Source organism: Cyrtonyx montezumae, unplaced genomic scaffold (genome assembly GCF_038088225.1).
Source record: "Cyrtonyx montezumae isolate F1298 unplaced genomic scaffold, pur_monq_1.0 scaffold_2, whole genome shotgun sequence".
In the NCBI taxonomy this organism is placed as follows: Eukaryota; Metazoa; Chordata; class Aves; order Galliformes; family Odontophoridae; genus Cyrtonyx; species Cyrtonyx montezumae.
In genome coordinates this window covers 9,524,821-9,542,510 of record NW_027071936.1, presented here as the reverse complement: position 1 = coordinate 9,542,510, position 17,690 = coordinate 9,524,821, and positions in this window count along the sequence as shown.

Genomic DNA, 17,690 nt, shown 5'->3' with positions numbered 1-17,690 from the left:
TTGATTCGTGTATGGTTTTTCCTGTATTTAAATGATTCCAGCTTGCATACATCTTTATTGCTTGCAAAATATATCTCAATTGACATCCAAAATGCTGTTGGCACAGGGCACAGTTATTATTCCAGTTCTCTTGGCTCAAACAACATCTTCGCACTACCAGGGGATTTATATGTAACGCATTTCCTTTATTACTCTAGACCTTCCAAAAAATGACATGGGAAGGCAGCAAATGACAGTCACATTATCTCTTGGATGTCCAAAATGTTTCCTTGAAATTTGAACCATGGCCTGCTTTTCAGTGAACAGCAGGACAGAGACGAGCAGAAAAGCAGAACGTAGAAGAATTTTAATGAGTCTCATGCTGCCCAAATGCTGTCTCTTGCTGTTTTTCTCTAGATTTTGTGCCACTGAGTATTTTGGAATTGCCGTTTCTAGATCATTAAAATATAAGAGCAAACAGGTAATGCAGCTCATGCAGAGAGGTTTGTGAAATAACGAGCCAGGATGGACTGCAAGGATCTTTTAAATAAGAAAAACAAAGACATGTAAGCATCCATCATCTGCACAGGCAAGTGGTGGGCAGTACAGAAAGTACTTGCCATACCACTGACCTGCTTGAGCTGCTGCAGAGCAATCAAGATTCACTCACTGAAATGTCTGAGCTGGCAATTCCAGATGTACTGATTTTCTCTCCATTTCTGACTTCCATAGCTCCAGAGATTAGAAAAATACATTGCTGCGTCTAGTCTCAGTAATGCAAGGACTCAAAGCACCCTATGAACTCCAGTTCTCAATATTTCTTCAAACTAGACTTTCTCTTTTGAAGACTGAAGATTGACTTTCCAAGATAGATTCTATAAAGCTTAAAAAGAAAGAGAGAGAGAGAAGTGCAATAATAACCTTAAAAGACTGTAAAAGAGGGGAAAGCTCAGGTGAAGCAGTATTACTATGAAAGACAGTTCACTCACAGAAATTCCTGTATAATTTTAGGAAACTGCTGACATGAAGAGCTGACAAGGTATAGACAATTCCTACCTAATATGTTCTTTCCATCAGGACAAATTCTGCCATCTTTTATTTTTCAGCAGTATAAGGGAAGGAAAAGCATAATTCATAACTATGCAAGCTTAAAAACAAAGATCCAACAGCCAGTAATGTGTATGTGTAACATGGACTTGAAGGCTCATTTATGTATTCAAAGTTTCCCAATTTCTAAAGATGCGTTCCAAAAGATATTAAAAGCTGTAACTGAAATTATGTCTGATTGTAAGGCAGTAAAACTAAGGTAAAAGCAGATAGTGGCGTGTCACTACGAAAGATATTAAAACACTCTGCTAAACTGGACAATGGTAAACAGTAGAATTTGGAGCAAGACTGAGGACAAAGTGCTCAACTCAATGACCAAAAAAGAGAAAGCTTTACTTGCTATCCTGCTACAGCTGTCTATTATCTAGCAAAGTATTTGTAGAGGTTTTTTGAAGTGCTTTCATCAGTTGCTGTAAACTGAAGATCGGTGAGCCTTGCATCAATATAAAAGAAGTTAGACGCAGTGATAATTAAATTTAGAGTTTTAAATAATGTAATCCTGAGCTATAGTGGCATTTTCAAAGAAAATCAAAGACAGCTTGAAAGATCATGAGATAAAAATGTAAGAAAAAGTAATCTTACAAGGAAAACAAAGCAATAATTGACCTTTGACTTATATTCAGTATTCAGAAAGATATGGATTGACTTAATATACTAAGCACTTAAAAGGGATAAAAACTATCACACTTCAGAGTTAAGCCCAATTTCTAATGAATAGGAAAAAAAAAAAAGAGAGAGGAACTTTCCTTGTATATACATGACATTTCTTTGTTGCCAATAAGGTAATGTCTTGAATTTTTCCCCAGCACTAGCTTCTGTCAGGAGCAGATTGCTGGAGCTGATGCTGGCTGGTAATTCAAGTTGCACTTCTGCCGTGCAAGTAACTGCAAGGTGAAGCAGACATTGTGAGGAAACCAAAAAGATGGGTAAAGGACGCAGAAATATTTCCCTCTGAGAAGCTGCTTACAGCAAGTGTGTTGCTTTGAGGAATCCTTTGTACACCTGCCACCCTGCTAAGGTGCCTTAGTTCAGAAACCAGAAAGAAGACACCCTAGGTGGCCCATTAGCAAAAAAAAGAAAAAAAAAAGAATGGAATTGCAAAACCATACACAGAAAATAGAATCCCACAGGCCCTTTCTTGTGCTTTGCTCAAGATTCACATCAAAGGGAGTTTTGCTGTAAAAATATATTTCTTGTTTCTATGGAACCTTCTTTGTGAGAATGCTAATGTTCTTTCTATAGCAAGGAAACATTTTTTTTAAAGCTTTGGCCAACGATCCAACGTTTCCAGCTCTATTCCAATAAAGTTAGTTCTTCAGAAGTCTGAAGTGCACAAATAAGATAGATTGTATAAGGCTCTCTGAGAGCAGGCTCATTTCACTGGAGTCATGAACAATATTTTTTATCCATATATCTAGCAGCGAAAGACTGATATGGTAATTTTTACATCCTTTCCTTTCTCTTCTTCTTTTGTATTCACTTAGATTTATTTCAATCAGGGGATGTGAAGCCATGTATTTCCTCCTGCAGTGCCAAAAGGCACGTGTACCTCACCCAGGAGAGAAATGTGGAGACTGATGGCTTTAAGATACATGCAGGAAGGTTTGTTGGATCAGGAACAGCAGCTGAGAAGAGAACTAGTCTAGAGAGGAGCAGTCAGACTGCCTGTGGCAGGTGGATTGCTGGATGAGATTTGCTATTACCACCTTTTTTATTGCATCCCTGCCTTATAGAAGGCAGACACAGCTGTCACGGACCCCCTTGTAGTCAGCTGAATAAGCACAGTTTCCAGTTTTTAATGTAATTCTTTTCATAGCTTTCGATTTTCCTGCCACCTCAGAATTAATATTTTGGTAATACTTCCATGTGCTGTCTTCCAGGAGCTCATATCCATTTATTTTTTCCAAAGCTGCCAAAACAAACTGAAATTCGAACAGGTCCTTCTTTCCCCAGTATCTAGGCTACTCTTGAAAGCTTTAAGCTGTAACACGTTATATTAAAAAAATATATTGACATTTATATGTGCGATTTTGACTCCCCAAAATTCTATTCGAGTTGCAAGTTCAGACATTCATCCTGCTCAGAGCAGCAGGATTACTGCAGAGTTGGTCCTACGGTCTGTGTAAGCATCGTAATCAGAAGGCAACTCTTCCTAGTTCAGTTATGGTGCAGAAAATTTCATCTCGAGTAAGAAAGAGAATATTGAAGAAAATATTTGAACTTCATAATACTTCACATAACACAGAAGCATCCCAGAATGCAAATCTGAGACAGCATAATCTGGGAATTAGCTGGAGATGAAAAATAGAAAAAGAGATGAAAATATTCTTTAATTCAAAAAGCCGAGTACTCGAACCACACAAAAGGCACTAAGGAAGTACTACAGAAGATAAAGTGAACAAACTGCTGGCCATGTAATTATTCTCTCAGCAGGCTCATCAAACAATTCCCAGCATGCCCTCCTACCTCTTCTGGGGATGTTTTGACTAAATCTAACAAAATAATAGCTGCAGTCAACTCCTTACATAGTTGCTTGCGAAACAAATTAGATGCAGTGTCAAGTCCTTGAAGGAATCGACGATTCTCATCAGCAGTATTTGACTGTCAGATGCAAACCACCTGGCAGAGATGCAGTCCTTTTGCAGGCAATTGGAAAAAAAGCATCCTCTTTTTCCTAGACTGAGAAAGCCTCAGGGAGGAAGAGTGCTGAAATGTGCACATTTTGTATGTTTGGTGTTTGGGTTTTTTTTAGAGGATTTTTTTTTTTGTCATATTAGGTTGCTTCAGGAAAAGTTACCAATGGAAACTTGGAAACTTCACAAGCAAATCAGTCAGTTCACTCCATCATAGATATTATTTTTGCCCTCATCAGGAAGTAGATAGGTGAGTAACCCTGACTTCAGCAGCTGTTTCAAGACATAGTTTAGCAACTTGTACGTTTTAACTGTAAATTTGCAATTGTAGAAAAATTTGCAATGTCTCCAGAAGAATAATAGTATGATAAATTTGCAAGGTTGAAGTGTGATCTCTCTGTACACATTGTGCACCCTATCAACCTTGAACGTAAAGCAGTCTTTCTACTCCTCTAGGTTACAAGAAGTTGAGAAGGAAAATTCAGCTCCCCTCCCTGCAGTGCAGCATTCTGGTAGTCTCCACTAATAATAGGGAACATGAGTTCATGGAGATCATAGAAGGGGACAGGGCACCACCTGGAGTATCCAAGTAGGATAGTATTGGTCACGATGGAAAACTGATGTAATATCAGAGTGAAGATGCAAGACCACTCTAGGCATCCATAAGACCTCAGAGAGGAGCTGATAGGAGCTCCCATTTTGTTAGCCCTGGAGTTTTCCAAGCCTGTTCATTGTGGAAGAGTTTTGCTCATGTTGGATAGCTATCAAAGTGCATTTGTCTCTCTCCCACAGACAAGGAGCTGAAGCAGTAGCAGGCAAAAGTCAAGATGGTGCTTCTGAACCAGTTACTGCTGAGGGAAAACAACACGATTCCCACTGTGTGTGCTATTTATGTCTTGTCATACTTTCGTGAAGGAAAACAGTTAAGAATCTCCTGGTGTTTCTGATCACTTTACAAATGCATGTCCTTTAGGGTGAAGAGGGACTTACATGCCTAACATGGGTCACAGGGTCTCATGAAGTTACCAGTGCAGCGAGGCATGTAACTTGCAAATTAGGAATAAGACAAAACAAGTCAGCTAGAATGAAAGCCCTGGGGTGTTTCTGCTGCTGCATCCATGCAGGGCAGAGGAATGTGCTCACAGCCTGCCCTGCCAGTACTGGCCATGTGCTTGCTCCCCTTCTGGCCCAGGGAAAGGTCCTGGCTGCCCTCTTTAATGTATCCCTAGGTATGAGGCGAGTAGTACTGCCAGAATAATGGCTTGTGAAGAGGTTATAAAGTGAAAAATGTTATCTTGATGAACCCCTTCATTCACCAAATCCTAATAAAGCAAAATCTTTCAATTTTTGTTCTTTCATTTTTTTCCCTTGGTACTACTTGGTTTACAAGCTTAGGATAGCTGAAGAATCCAACTTGCCTTTAGAGAAACCTCTTCCCACTGTTGACAATTCAAAATGTTAGGCTTATTCAAAAGGACATTTGCATGTCTAAGTGGATAGATCAGTTTCAGTGTGCGAGTTACAAAGTCTGCTCTCATCTGTCACTGAGTTTATGGAAGTGTATCCTCTCAGAATAATCTCTTTTTTTTTTCCCTTCTTTCTTTTCCTCAAGTTCTTAAACACAAACGTCACTGACTCGAGATACAAAATTTAAACTGTTGACACACAGTTTTTTGTATTCTTTTGAACGGTTTGTTGTGTAATTGCTGATCTGTTCCAGATGCCACTTCAAGACTGTGTTAACAACAGGACATCCAGAATGTTCCCCCTTTATGCTATTGCAAGATTGCAAGTATTCTTTGTTTTCTATCATGCAAATGTAAATATGATCCCTTGGCCTTCGTGAAGCTAAACTCTAAATGATACAATTGACTATTTCCTGTATCTCACAGTAAGATTTCTTGTCTTCTTTGGTCCATAAGATTTATGCCTCTCCTCTGCCTGGTCTACTCCTCCACCTTTTCCTGCACGTTTTCTATGTAAGGGCTGCTTTGGTTTGCCTCATGTTCTTGATCTAATGAAGCCAGCCTCAAGACTGAGTTAACCTGAGTGCACGGCCACTGTGCTTCCCAGATTTCCTGCCTGCAGGAGTGCAATGCTGTGGGACTACCAGCATTTCTGGAGCTAAGCCAGCACAAATGTGCCACAGTTCCAGGACTTCTTGCCCTTTCTGCAACTATTCCTACTGAATTCATTGGAGCTGGCAGATCCTCTTCCTGCTCAGCCTCTAGAAACCTGTGTCCATGGATATTGACATCTGGGAATCAGGTGGGATAGATTCTTGTGTCAAGATGGCCAAGGATGCAGCTTACAGCCGTGGTGAAGGGCACAGAAAGACAGGTCCTCAGCATGCTCCACACCCTCACAGGCACCTAGACACTTATCTCTGCCCACTGCAGCTGAAAGCTGATCTGTCTTTCCATGCTTCCAGCCTTATTGTCATTCCCCTCAGGTCCCAGAGGCACTGACCCACTGTTTTATCTGAACATTTCTGGTTTAAGATGTGGTCTGAGAAAAGAGAACATTCCACTTCTTTGGGGTATTTATTTCCCCCTGCATATCTCATTACAGCCTGGTCTGTTTAAACATCAGAAGTGCTTGTGTAAATATATACAATGAGGCTAAGTGATTAGAATAATCTAATGCAAATTTCAAAGCCTACGAGCAGATCTGAGAAATCAGCACTGTCATAAGTTTTCTCTCCACAGCATGAATGGCAATAATATAAATAAAGAACAGGTTGTACTTCAAAAGAAAAGAGGTGTTGAAACTGTAGTAAGACAGTTGCTTGGAGGTAGGGACTGGAGCATGGGGCACAGGGGAAAAACACTTTTCCTCCGTAGTAGATGGATTTTATTTGTTCATAAATGCCTGAGAAAGTAATGATGTATCTGTGGGCAATGAGGCTCTCTTTTCCATTAACTTTTGCTTTAGTCTGCTTTCAGAAATCCTCATTTACCCTCTGAGACTGACTGGCTTCCCCGCAGCCCCACGCCGCACGCAGCCTGGCCCCTGCAGAAGGCACCTGCTGTCATCTCTGAACAGATGAGGAAGGGAGACATCTAAAGGCATCCCCGGGAAAGTTCACTCTCCTCCTTCATGCGCCGATCTCACATCTCAGGCACCGGTTTGACTGAGGCAAGTATCCCTGTTGTGGAAAAGTAGACCTAGCACAAAATATCATTTCTGAGAAGCGTTGCACAGGTTCCCTGCAGTCATGTCAGGAAGGACAGTTGCACCTAAGCTTCAGCAGCTGCATACTATAGGCCCAGCTGCAGTTCTTGAAGGGTTTGTTTTCTGCGCTCCCATCCTTTCCCCTCACACCCTGAGGTCACTGCTTGAAAGGGAAGGTGCAGATGGAAGCGGAGGTGTAGAGGCACTGCCTCTCCTGTCTGACAGGGGACATACGGGAACGTCAGGAATGCAATAAGCATTCAAACTTTCAGGAGTGCTGCACAGCACTCCCCACTAGCAGCAAGCAGGAAGGTGAAAGAAGTCTCCTCCACTCTGGAGCTGTTGGTGGAAGTGGCTGCCTTCCCATCAGGAGAGTGCAGCACAAAGCAGATGGTGCATCTGGTCACTGAGCTGGAGTTGAGGTATCCCCCTCCTTTCCCCCACCTTGAGATCGATGGCAGCTTCAAGGCCTAAAGTCCTCCTTTCTTTCTTTGCCATCACTGCCACCTGAAGTGCAGCAGGTCAGGGAGCTGCTGGAAAGGTAACGCACCAAGTCTGGAGGAAGGGCTTTTTCTAATTCTTGGGATGGATATTTTCATGAGAGAAAGAAAAAAAGGTACATCTTCAAATCAATATTAGGTGAACAGTTCAGAAATAAAAGCCTTTCCCTCAGAGATGCAAGTTATCTGGACTGCTCTAACATGTTCAGGGCTCTAATGACCTTAAAGCACTGTCTTTATGCAGTCTGTAAGGCAACCATAGCTTGAACTGTGAAGGACAATTTAATTTAATTTCAAGTGACCTGACTGGAAGCAATAAAAATTCAAAGACCAAATGGAAAGAAATACTTGCTTAAACACTCACAACTTCATTTTTCTTTGCATCACACAGAGCATTCACCAGTTCTGTATAGCCTTTCTATTCCCTAGAAATTTCAGTGTTCCACTGTAGAAAACGCAAAGAGTATAAGGTCAATGTCAAGTCATACAACACCTAAAACAGCTACAAGTGCAATTTGAGCATTTGCAATTACAGAAGAAACAAGAAAAGGGTACTGCATGCTCCATCTGGAATTCTACTCACTCTGTAAACAGTGTTAATAAAATGCAGATGCAGTTCAGGCCACTGGCATTCAGAAGTCATTAACACGAGAAGCTGCTCAGTGGCCTGTATGAATTGCATTTTGTTGGTCTTAGACCATTGCCCATTAGACAGACATCTACATTACGGATAGAGCCAGCACCAAGTGCTGAAATGCATTTGCTGTCTGAATTCCCCTTTTGGAAGTAAAGCTGATCACTTTTTGATGCCACAGAGTCCCTCCTCCCCAGCACCGCTGAGGTCCACACCATACATGAGCTCTGCAAGGCTGCTGGGCCAGGATTAAAATACAATCATGTACAGAGAGCCATGACTGGCCTTAGTGCAGCAAGCATGAATGGTCAAACTGTTCTCTATGGTGAGGGCTGGTACCTCTATACCACATTCCCATACGGAATTAGTTCTACATGCTAAATGCAGTCTAAGTATCACTGTGGCAGAAAGATGCAGTGTAAGGCAGCTCTCTGGGTGCACGATAACCAACACAGCCAGGACTGTGTTATCATGAACAAAAACTCTGCACATTTCATCGTTGTCATTGGATTTTGGCCCTGCAAGAGGAACTTCTGTGTGTGCTTCATGCCTCTTTTAGTGTTTTATAAACTCTTTGAGTCAGTGTTTCTCTGCTGTAGTGACTAAAGCAAGGTACAGCGTGGCTTTGCAAGAAGCCTCTGAATAATTAAAGGAAAAATATTTGTAAGCACATCTCTTGTCTGCCGCGCAACTTCTCCCCCACCTGCCACAGATTTTTCCCCACAGGAGGCTGCTGAATTAGTGTTTAGTACTGAGACAGCATCTCTCATAGCACTCTCATAGGTGTTATCCCTCTGGGGGACACCAGTTTGCATCCCACTTTTTGCAGGATCATCCTTTCTGAGAAACGCAGCCGTTCGCTGCCAGCTGAGCGTGCCTTACCCCGCCCCACTCAGGCAGGCTTTCAAGCCTCATTGGATCCATATGCTTCAAATGATCCCGCTGATTTTATTCCTGGATTCTGCATGGGTATGACTTGTGGCTGTCTCATCCATGCAAAGGCTGCCATATGCTCTTGGGTACCAGCAGGAGCAAGACAGGACTGATTATGATCTTCAAAGAACTGCAGCTGCCACCAAAGAAGTGCAGGACCTATATATAAGCTTTGAGTTTTCCTGTTAAGACTTACTGTTCTTCACCAACACATCCCCTTGCATCTTACAGGTTGGAAATCACATCCTGAGCCAGCAAGACCTCCATCTCTGTCTTGAATAATACGCTTCGTAGAAAAAAATTCCTTGAAGAGGTTTTGTGAACATACAAGTAAATTTGTTTTTAAGGCTGTGAGGGTATGGAATATGTATTCATTCACTGAGGTGCTTCAAAAAGAGTGCAAGGATTAGAGACTGAAAGTAAAACAGATATGATTTATTCAGTAATACGGTAAAAAGACTGTGCAGGAATAATGCAAACAATCATTTTATATGTGTTTATGCACATTAACTCTCTAAGTGATTATATTGTCTCTATCATCCAGGTTATCACGGGGTTCTGTAGTGCTTCAAAGGACTATAGCTGCAAATAGACAAGCATGAGTTTCATTTTGGTAACAGCAAATGCATAATTTTGCTTGCACAGCCTGCCTCTGTCAGCTGTACCTGCACTTTTGTCTGCTCTTTGGCTGATAAAATGCTTCTGACGTCAGCTATAACAAAGCTTCGTGCTTGATTCCAGTGCAAGCAAGAAGAGGATCAGGGCCACGCTAAACAATGTCAGTCATCAAGGGCTAAGTGCTCAGAGGAAAGGTAAGTGAAAAGGGACTTTGTGTAACTCTTGCACCATCCTTAAAGTTGACATAAGGTTGGATTTAGCTAAAGAAGCCTGTGAGTTGCCTTCTTTTTACTTTGTGTGCTCTTGGAGGAAATGTTTTGAAAAGGCTAAAGCCACTGACATTTTGGTGCTGTGAGGGGTTGAACGTTAGCTAGAAATTAATGGAAACACTCCCCTAAGTGTATGATCCATTAAGTTGTTTTGCAACACTGGGAAATGAAGCATGGAGTATTTTTACTGAAGTCAGTATCCCATGAGGATGAGAGAAAGATCAGAATCTTTCACCGCAATAGGCTGAGCTCTGCCAGCAAGCACGTAGATATAAATCCAGAGTAACTCCAGTTTAAAGGGTCACCCTGAGTTTGAAGACTAACCTGGGGTCTGTCCCACCAATGTGGATGTCTCCAGCCTGCGGGCCCAATGCCTTGAACCAGCTGCTCACAGTTCACTTGCCTGTGTGGAGCATTTCAGCCAGCTACAGGAGCAGCGTAGGAAACTGGGGACTCCTAAGTGACTGCCTGGACCCAGGTGAGGGATACCTTGCTCAGTGCTGGGATGTACTGTGGCTTTCTGAATGAGCTTCGGTTTATTCTGATTGCATGCTTACCCTCTGAAGAACATGAAATTTCTATTAAGTGGAGAAAGGGCACTGCATTGGTATTCTGCAAATAGCATTCATAACAGTCAGTCATTCCCACCCTGCCCACAGCTCCAGCAGGGAAGGATGGTGTTTAAGTCCGTCCTGGCAGAACAGATCAATTACAGTTTTCACTGGAGTGCATCTTGATGTCGTTGCCTTTCTCCTGCAGCTGTTGACTGCCTGTGCTGTAGCTGCTCTGAGCAGAGCAGCTCTCTCTGCCAGGTGTTTGGCTATTCAGCTGGTGCTTCAGCATATTTTCTTCTGCCTTCCCTACAGACACGAAGGGCAGGAAAAGGCCCTGCCAGGCTTGGCGTGAAATGGGTTTGGACTGATGTTTTCAGGGCTAATCAGCTGCAGGTTTTTGTTTCAAACTCAACTGAGAGGATGGAACAGCAACAGCAACAAGAAAAAAATTCTCAGGAGGCTTTCTTTACATAGGATACCTGAAACTCGAATGAAAGCAGGAGCTGGACATTAAAAAATGCCAGATTCAAAAAGCTGTTGGCACTAAACATGGTTGTTCAATGGTGTTTTGTTGCTACAGTGAGAGCTTTTACTTAAGCTGTTTCCCCTTGATCTTCTGCCAGGGACTGCAGCAGAGGTCTCTGAGGAGCTCAGAATGGAAGGCAAAGGAGTCTGGAGGAGGAATTCCTTTGTGACAGAGACTACAGGCTGAGAGAAACCGCTCAACCGTGTGCCGCAGCTACATTTTTGCGGCCAAAAGCTCAGTAAACATTAAAAGCAGGCAGTAGACTGTTGAAAGAAAACTCAAACCTCAAATGCACTTTTCATAGTATTCTGGCTTCAGGTTTTGATGAAATGACAGGGGAAGTGAAACCTATCTGAAGACAGTTAGGTACCTCTCTGCCTTTCCCTCTGCACTGGGCATACTGGAATTTGAAAAGCAGATTAATTTTTAAGCAGCAGTTGCCCAGAATATGGACTCCCTCCTTGTGATCTGTTCAAGAAAAATATGATGGAGTGGGAGTTTTGCCCTAGTAAGGTGTCTTACCCAAGCACAGCAAGGAGCTTGTTAAGATTAGTGTGCCTCAGCTGGGCACTGACCCAGGTGATCGCCACATTACAAGTGCACTAAGTATGGTGCTTCCAAAACCTGATGTGTTTAATGCACTCCTGGAGGATAACTGTTTGGCTTCTGCTCTGAGGAGTTGGTCTCGGGGTGAGACAGAGTTGGCCTTGCTGTGCATAGCATGATTTGTGTGCAGAAGTACTGCACCTTCCATTGGAGACAGATACAGTGGGTACTCAAATACGCCAGGCAAATAAAGCAATTCCTCAGAATCCAGCTGGATAAGGTTTGGGGCAGAGAGCAGCAACTAAATGAAGCAAGTTCAGGAGCTTGTCAGTTCTTGGGCACCCCAGGCTCATGCTGCTCTACGCAGGTGTACCCAAAGCAGTGTTCCACCACCTCGCCTGGTTTTCTTCTGGAAATAAACCAGATGCCTTTAATAAATAAACACAGCCCTTGGGTTTAACTCAGAACAGAGGGGCCAGGAAACATCTCTCGCTATGAAAACTTTTGCCTTATCTCCAAAGTAACACATTTTTTTCCGATCTAATAAACATGAAATACATCTTAAAATGACTACATTTTAGATTCTTGAAACTCACATTGTCTTCAGACTGTTAGGCTTCTCCCCTAAACTGCAACATAATTTTAGTTAATAAAGGTCTATTTTGACTTACGGTGCAGTCTTATTGAGATCCCTCTCCTCTAAAAGGAATTGATTTGATTTTTTGGGGGGTTGAAGGGGAGGAAGCAAGATTCCTTTCGTGCTTTGCCTTCCTTTCCAGGCACCTAAAATGGAGACAATGAGTAAACCTTTCCCATCTGCGTCTGAATGCAGAAGTAGGTTACAGTGCCTGAAGCAATTGCAATGACTCACTTCCCACTTTTATAGAACTCTCTGCTTTATTAGTCTTATGCTGATAACTTCATATCGTGTGGATTAGTGATGTTGGTAAAGGCAGAAAATTCTGCAAATCTGCTGGATCTTGAACTCGGGCTTATTTATATCAAAAGCTAGAGTTTGCATGGCTTGCAGGCACAGATAGAAAAAAGTTTCAGCCATGATGGAACATTTCATGGTGGCTAACAGAATGCGAGAATGAAATAAAAAATTGTCTCTGTCCTTGGAGGGAATAAGAATGAAGAGCAGGGGTCCCCTGAAATTGTTGTCCACCAGTAATTGGTGGAAGACAACGCTTGATGTCTCAGCACAGTGGTAGCACTGTTCCCTTTGAAAGGTTGGGTAGATAGCATTTGCTTACTCCCTACACTAAACACAAAAGCAATCTGTCCAGAATGTTAAATGAGGGTTTCTTGGTGCTGAGGAATCCTGTTGTTTGTTACAAGAAAAACAAAGCACACGAAAGGTTTTTTTGTGCTGGTCTTTCTATTCAGCTTCAGGTAGGAACACTGTGGGCTGCTAGCTTTGGTTTGCCAGGCTCTGTGCAGAGGCATTGCTTGAGGGAGCACAGGTTATGCGAGCAGCGGGAGCGTGTGTTCTCTGCCTTGGGCCTTGATTAGACTCAATTCTTCAGGCAGAAATGGCTCCCTGGAAATCAGGCGCTGGTGCTGAGCTGAGACTGCTGGGCTAGGAATTGCCTTCTTCTGCTCCCAGCTGCCAGCAGTGTGTAAATACAGGCAAATTGTCACTATCCATGCTGCAAAATCAACGCACAGGACACCAAGGTCTGATGCACTAAATGATCGGTATTGGTGTCAGAAGGAGCACTGACATGTGAAAAAGGGGAAAACAAAGGTGTGAACCTTAGGTGCAGACTAGATATGTCTGAGCCCCACAGCTGGCAGCAAGCAGACAACTCCAGGAGCTCCCGCAGGCTCAGCCAAAAGGTCTGAAGACCATGCTCACTCCATGGGTTCATCTTAGCACAGCCAATGTTTCCAGGGTATTAGGCTTCAATTCAAGGTAACCCAGCAAGTAGGTGGCAGTGGGGTTTTCATCAGGGGATGAAATGACTGAGATGAGGATCACAGCCCACAGAGTCCCATTCAGCAGGGAGCTGGTGGGCTGGAACAGGCAGGTTCAGGAAAACCTACACAGTAGCCATCCTTTACATGGTTTATTAAATTCGGTTTGACAACGTTCCTTATAGCTCAAAATGCCAACGCTGCAATTACTCCAGTAAAGAGCACAACAGATCATTTGGCTTTCGTTTTCACTTCAGGATATTTCACCAAAGGAGCTGGCTGGAAAAAGAATCCCACGTCCTGTGGCTTCACGGGTCAGATCACTGATTGGTACGAATGGCACTTCTCTGTCAGCTCCAGCAACGTCTGTCACCCCAGGATGTGCTCCCCTGCCAGGCTGCAGCTTACAAGGCCGGCAACAGAGCAAGTGGGAAGACCTCTTCACATTCTGTACAAAGCTGGGAGCAAACTGAGTACATGAGAACCAAAAATCTCTGATAGAGCGAAGATTTTCAGACATGTTTAAGTGGTAATATATACGCTGTGGCTCATTTTTTCTCTTAATACTTTGATACAGCTGTAATATTTCTTTCAACTCCCGAAGACAAATTACAGCATACAAAAGACCACAAGGTTACATTTTATTTTTCTGGAAGCTGAGATAGTCGCATTAATATATTATGAAGGTACTGTAACAAGTGCTAGTACTTTCATGATACACCACTTAGGGTCAGTAGAAAATACGTATCATTTGCAAATTCATTTTAGATACAGTGAAATAGCACAGCATGAGGGGTGTCACTTGTTAAATACTATAGGTGTTATTTATACTACATGCTGCAACATTTCTTCTTTGGAGGTAATAAGAGGCAGGAAGGTGCAGCAGAACTTGGCAGATGATCACACAGTATCTGCAAACATTCAGAGGTGCTGTGGTGGTACATCTGACAGCAAAGGCCAAGGTTGGGGTAATTATGGGGCTTGCTGATGCTGGAAACAAGCTGCAGAGAGACCACACTCACCTGGCCTATCACAGCAGGCCTTGAGAAAGCAGGTGAGGAGGAAGGTTATAAACAAGGGAGCAGGCCACTAGGGAGCCATGAGGTCTCTGATCCACAGGAGCATTATCTGAGGTTCTGTTCCAGGGCTGTTTTTCCCAGGGGTAAGTGCTGGTGTTGCTCTCTCTACAAGGGCAGATAGTGGCAATGAGCAGAGGTGCTTTGACAGAAGTAGAATAGTGATCCTTTAAAACTGTGATAAACTCAGAAGGTAAATTCTATGATTTATGCTGACACTATCTGGTTGGAAATCATTTCTGGTGGCAGATCAGAGCAGTGTCTTTGTGCAGCGTTAGTATGTAAATGTCATGATGGGATCTTACTTTGGAATATATGTCGTGTCAAGCAAGTAGGGAAAGTATGCAAGGAGTGCAGTTTGTCATCCAGTTTCCAAATGATTCCCTATGTTTCAAGTTCAGTCATGGTGCTTGTGTGTGCTACGTGTCCCTTAAGAATTGTATAGTACTTTTTGTGAAGTTCCCTTGGAACAGTTAGTGATTTGGCAAACGTAAGCCTCGAGGCTATGCTCTGTGTAGTGCTTCTTTGGCCTGTGCTTCCAGACTTAAGAGGACGGTACAGGAGAAGCCAATTGTGAGCATATGGTATTGTTTCTGCAGCCCTCTGTTCCAGTGTGCTCAGCATGGCTTTGGTTTTCAGCTGTTGATATTGTAACATCTTTATTTACCTTTCTGATGCTTTCTCTTTTTCTCCTTCAAAGCTGTGCTCACAAGATTTTATTTATTTGGATAAGGGAAAAACATTGATCATTACTTCGTATAAAGTTGCAGATGCAGTCTGTTGTCCCTGTTATCCCTAAGGCAGAAGTAAAGTGAAGATACCAACTTCATGGGGATCACCTTAGTCGGAGTTTCTTTTCCAGACGCATTTTAAGGCAGGTAGGGGCTGCAGCATTTGAGCTTCTGCTGGCTTCCAAAGCAATCTAGTGAAAGGTCACAGAATCACAGAACTGCAGGGGTTGGAAGGGACCTCTAGAGATCACCGAGTCCAACCCCCTGCCAAAGCAGCTCCCTAGCCCAGGTTGCACAGGTAGGCGTCCAGGCAGGTCCTGAACGTCTCCAGAGAAGGAGACTCCACCACCTCTCTGTGCAGCTGTGCCACTGCTCCGTCACTGCACTGTGAAGAAGTTCCCACACACATTTGTGTGGAACATCCTATGCATCAGTTTGTGGCCATTTCCCCTCGTCCTATCACCAAACACTGTAGAGAAGAGTCCAGCCTTGTCACGTTTCAGTTGTTACCGCCTTGAACTGGCAGGAGAGCGTGGCATTTCAAATGGACAGTGATGTCAAGGCTGAGCTCCTTACACACCTCTCCTGCTGGTGGGAAAACCTCAAAGGGGCTCATTATTGTCTTTGCTATCCAAATTCGGTGCTGAACTCAAAAACCTTCGGATGTCATGTAATATCATAGTGAAATCAAAATAATATTTAAGCCTGTTAAGCACTCAATATTTGTAATTTCAGAAGGAAATAGAAGTGAATTTCCAATGAGTGCTAAGGCTGGGGGATACTTTGGGAAAATCACTGCATAGCTCCAAAAGTGGAGTTAAAGAGAAGGCAGCGAATACTGTGGCATACTTCGGTGTTGAAGAGGAATGGGAGTTGAGATAGCTACAAAAGGTTTTTTCCATTGCATCACAGTTTTTTCTCTTTTAAAACAGATTGTTACTTAAAAATAGGATGGTTGTAAACTGACAGCAAAACTGTGTTTATTGGCAGCTTCATTTGTTGAGAGGCTGAACTACGATGTGTTTTTTTTCCTCCTTCAAATTGCATCAGTATTTAATCAAGCAAATAGCTGCAGAAGATAAAGAACAGCAAAGGGAAACCTATGGCTTTTTCATGGAATGGTTATCATGTCTGTGACATTCTCGTGTTGCTTTTATTTTTTGTATGTCTATTATGGCTGTGAAAGCTGAAAGAGAAAACCAGACCCTGCTTCAAATTTCACATGCATGGTAGCTAATTACAGTATGCGTAAACTTAATGAAGAAGTGTCATTAGCTATAAAATATATTTACTCTAGAGTTTTCCCGGGTACGAGATGGAGAGGCCAAGCTGCTGAGGGCTGTTGCCAACTGGATTGTTCAGGCTGTGATTTTGTTAATTACTGTGTTTTCTATTTACATACCTACAAAGCAGAGATGATAAAATTTGCCTGTCCCCTAATTGCCTTGAGCTTTTAGCAAATATTTATTGGCTACCTGTAGACTTTCAGGTGATGAATAATTGAATTCTCACGTCTTGATAAACATTTGGCAGAATTATATCTCTTTTGGCTTCAAGCAGCTTCCTCCTTCAAATCTGAGAACACCTTATTAGAGGGGTTAAAATGTAGGACTCATATGCTTATGCTGATGAGAGCACGTAAATCTCATGTTAAGCTTTGTTCCATCTTCCTCATTTAAGCTTATCCTTGTGCTTTGTTCCTTATCACCTGTTGATACTCAAGGGTCTCTCTGGGATAAATGGAGGCTCTGCTGTTGGTTCCTCTAGAAATGGTATCGGGACCTTGATAGGTGCATGTAGTGTCTATGCTTCCTGGCTCGAGAAATAGGACTCTAAGCACATCTGAAGCTTGTCCTCTGGTTCTCTGCAGCATGCCTGCTACTGCCTCATCAGCTGGCAGTTGAAGCTGTTTGGCACATTGCAATGATCTTCTTATAAACTTGCTGGAAACAAAACCAGTAACCATGCAGCAGGACTGACCAAACCACTCCCAGCCTCTGGTACTCAATTACACCTGAATACAAATGGGAATACATTATATCCATAAAAAAAACTGATGAATTCATAATGAGCTGGTGCTCTCAGCATCATAACACACTGTAATGCCAGAAAAGGACTTACAGAGGTGATCAGAACTCTTGGTTTTTCAGGGACCGTGGGCACAATCAATACTACTGTATTATTTGCTGAAAACTAAAATGATGCACTTCTATGAAATTAAGCTCTGAGTACTTACCCCCATGCTTTTAACCTCACTGAATAAGCAGATGAGGATGAAAAAGTGCAACCTGCAGCATCACATCCTGCCTGTCCTGTCACAAGTGACCAACCCCATTAGAAAATGCAGTCGTGTTTGTCTAGTCCAGCTTGAATCCGCCGGATTACTTCAAAGCAGCTTATAACTGCTTGTTCTGACCGTTCAAAGGCCAACCTCCATGGCTCTAATACCTTGGCTTTGTTTGTGGTCTGGTTTGTAGCCGAGTGGTATGA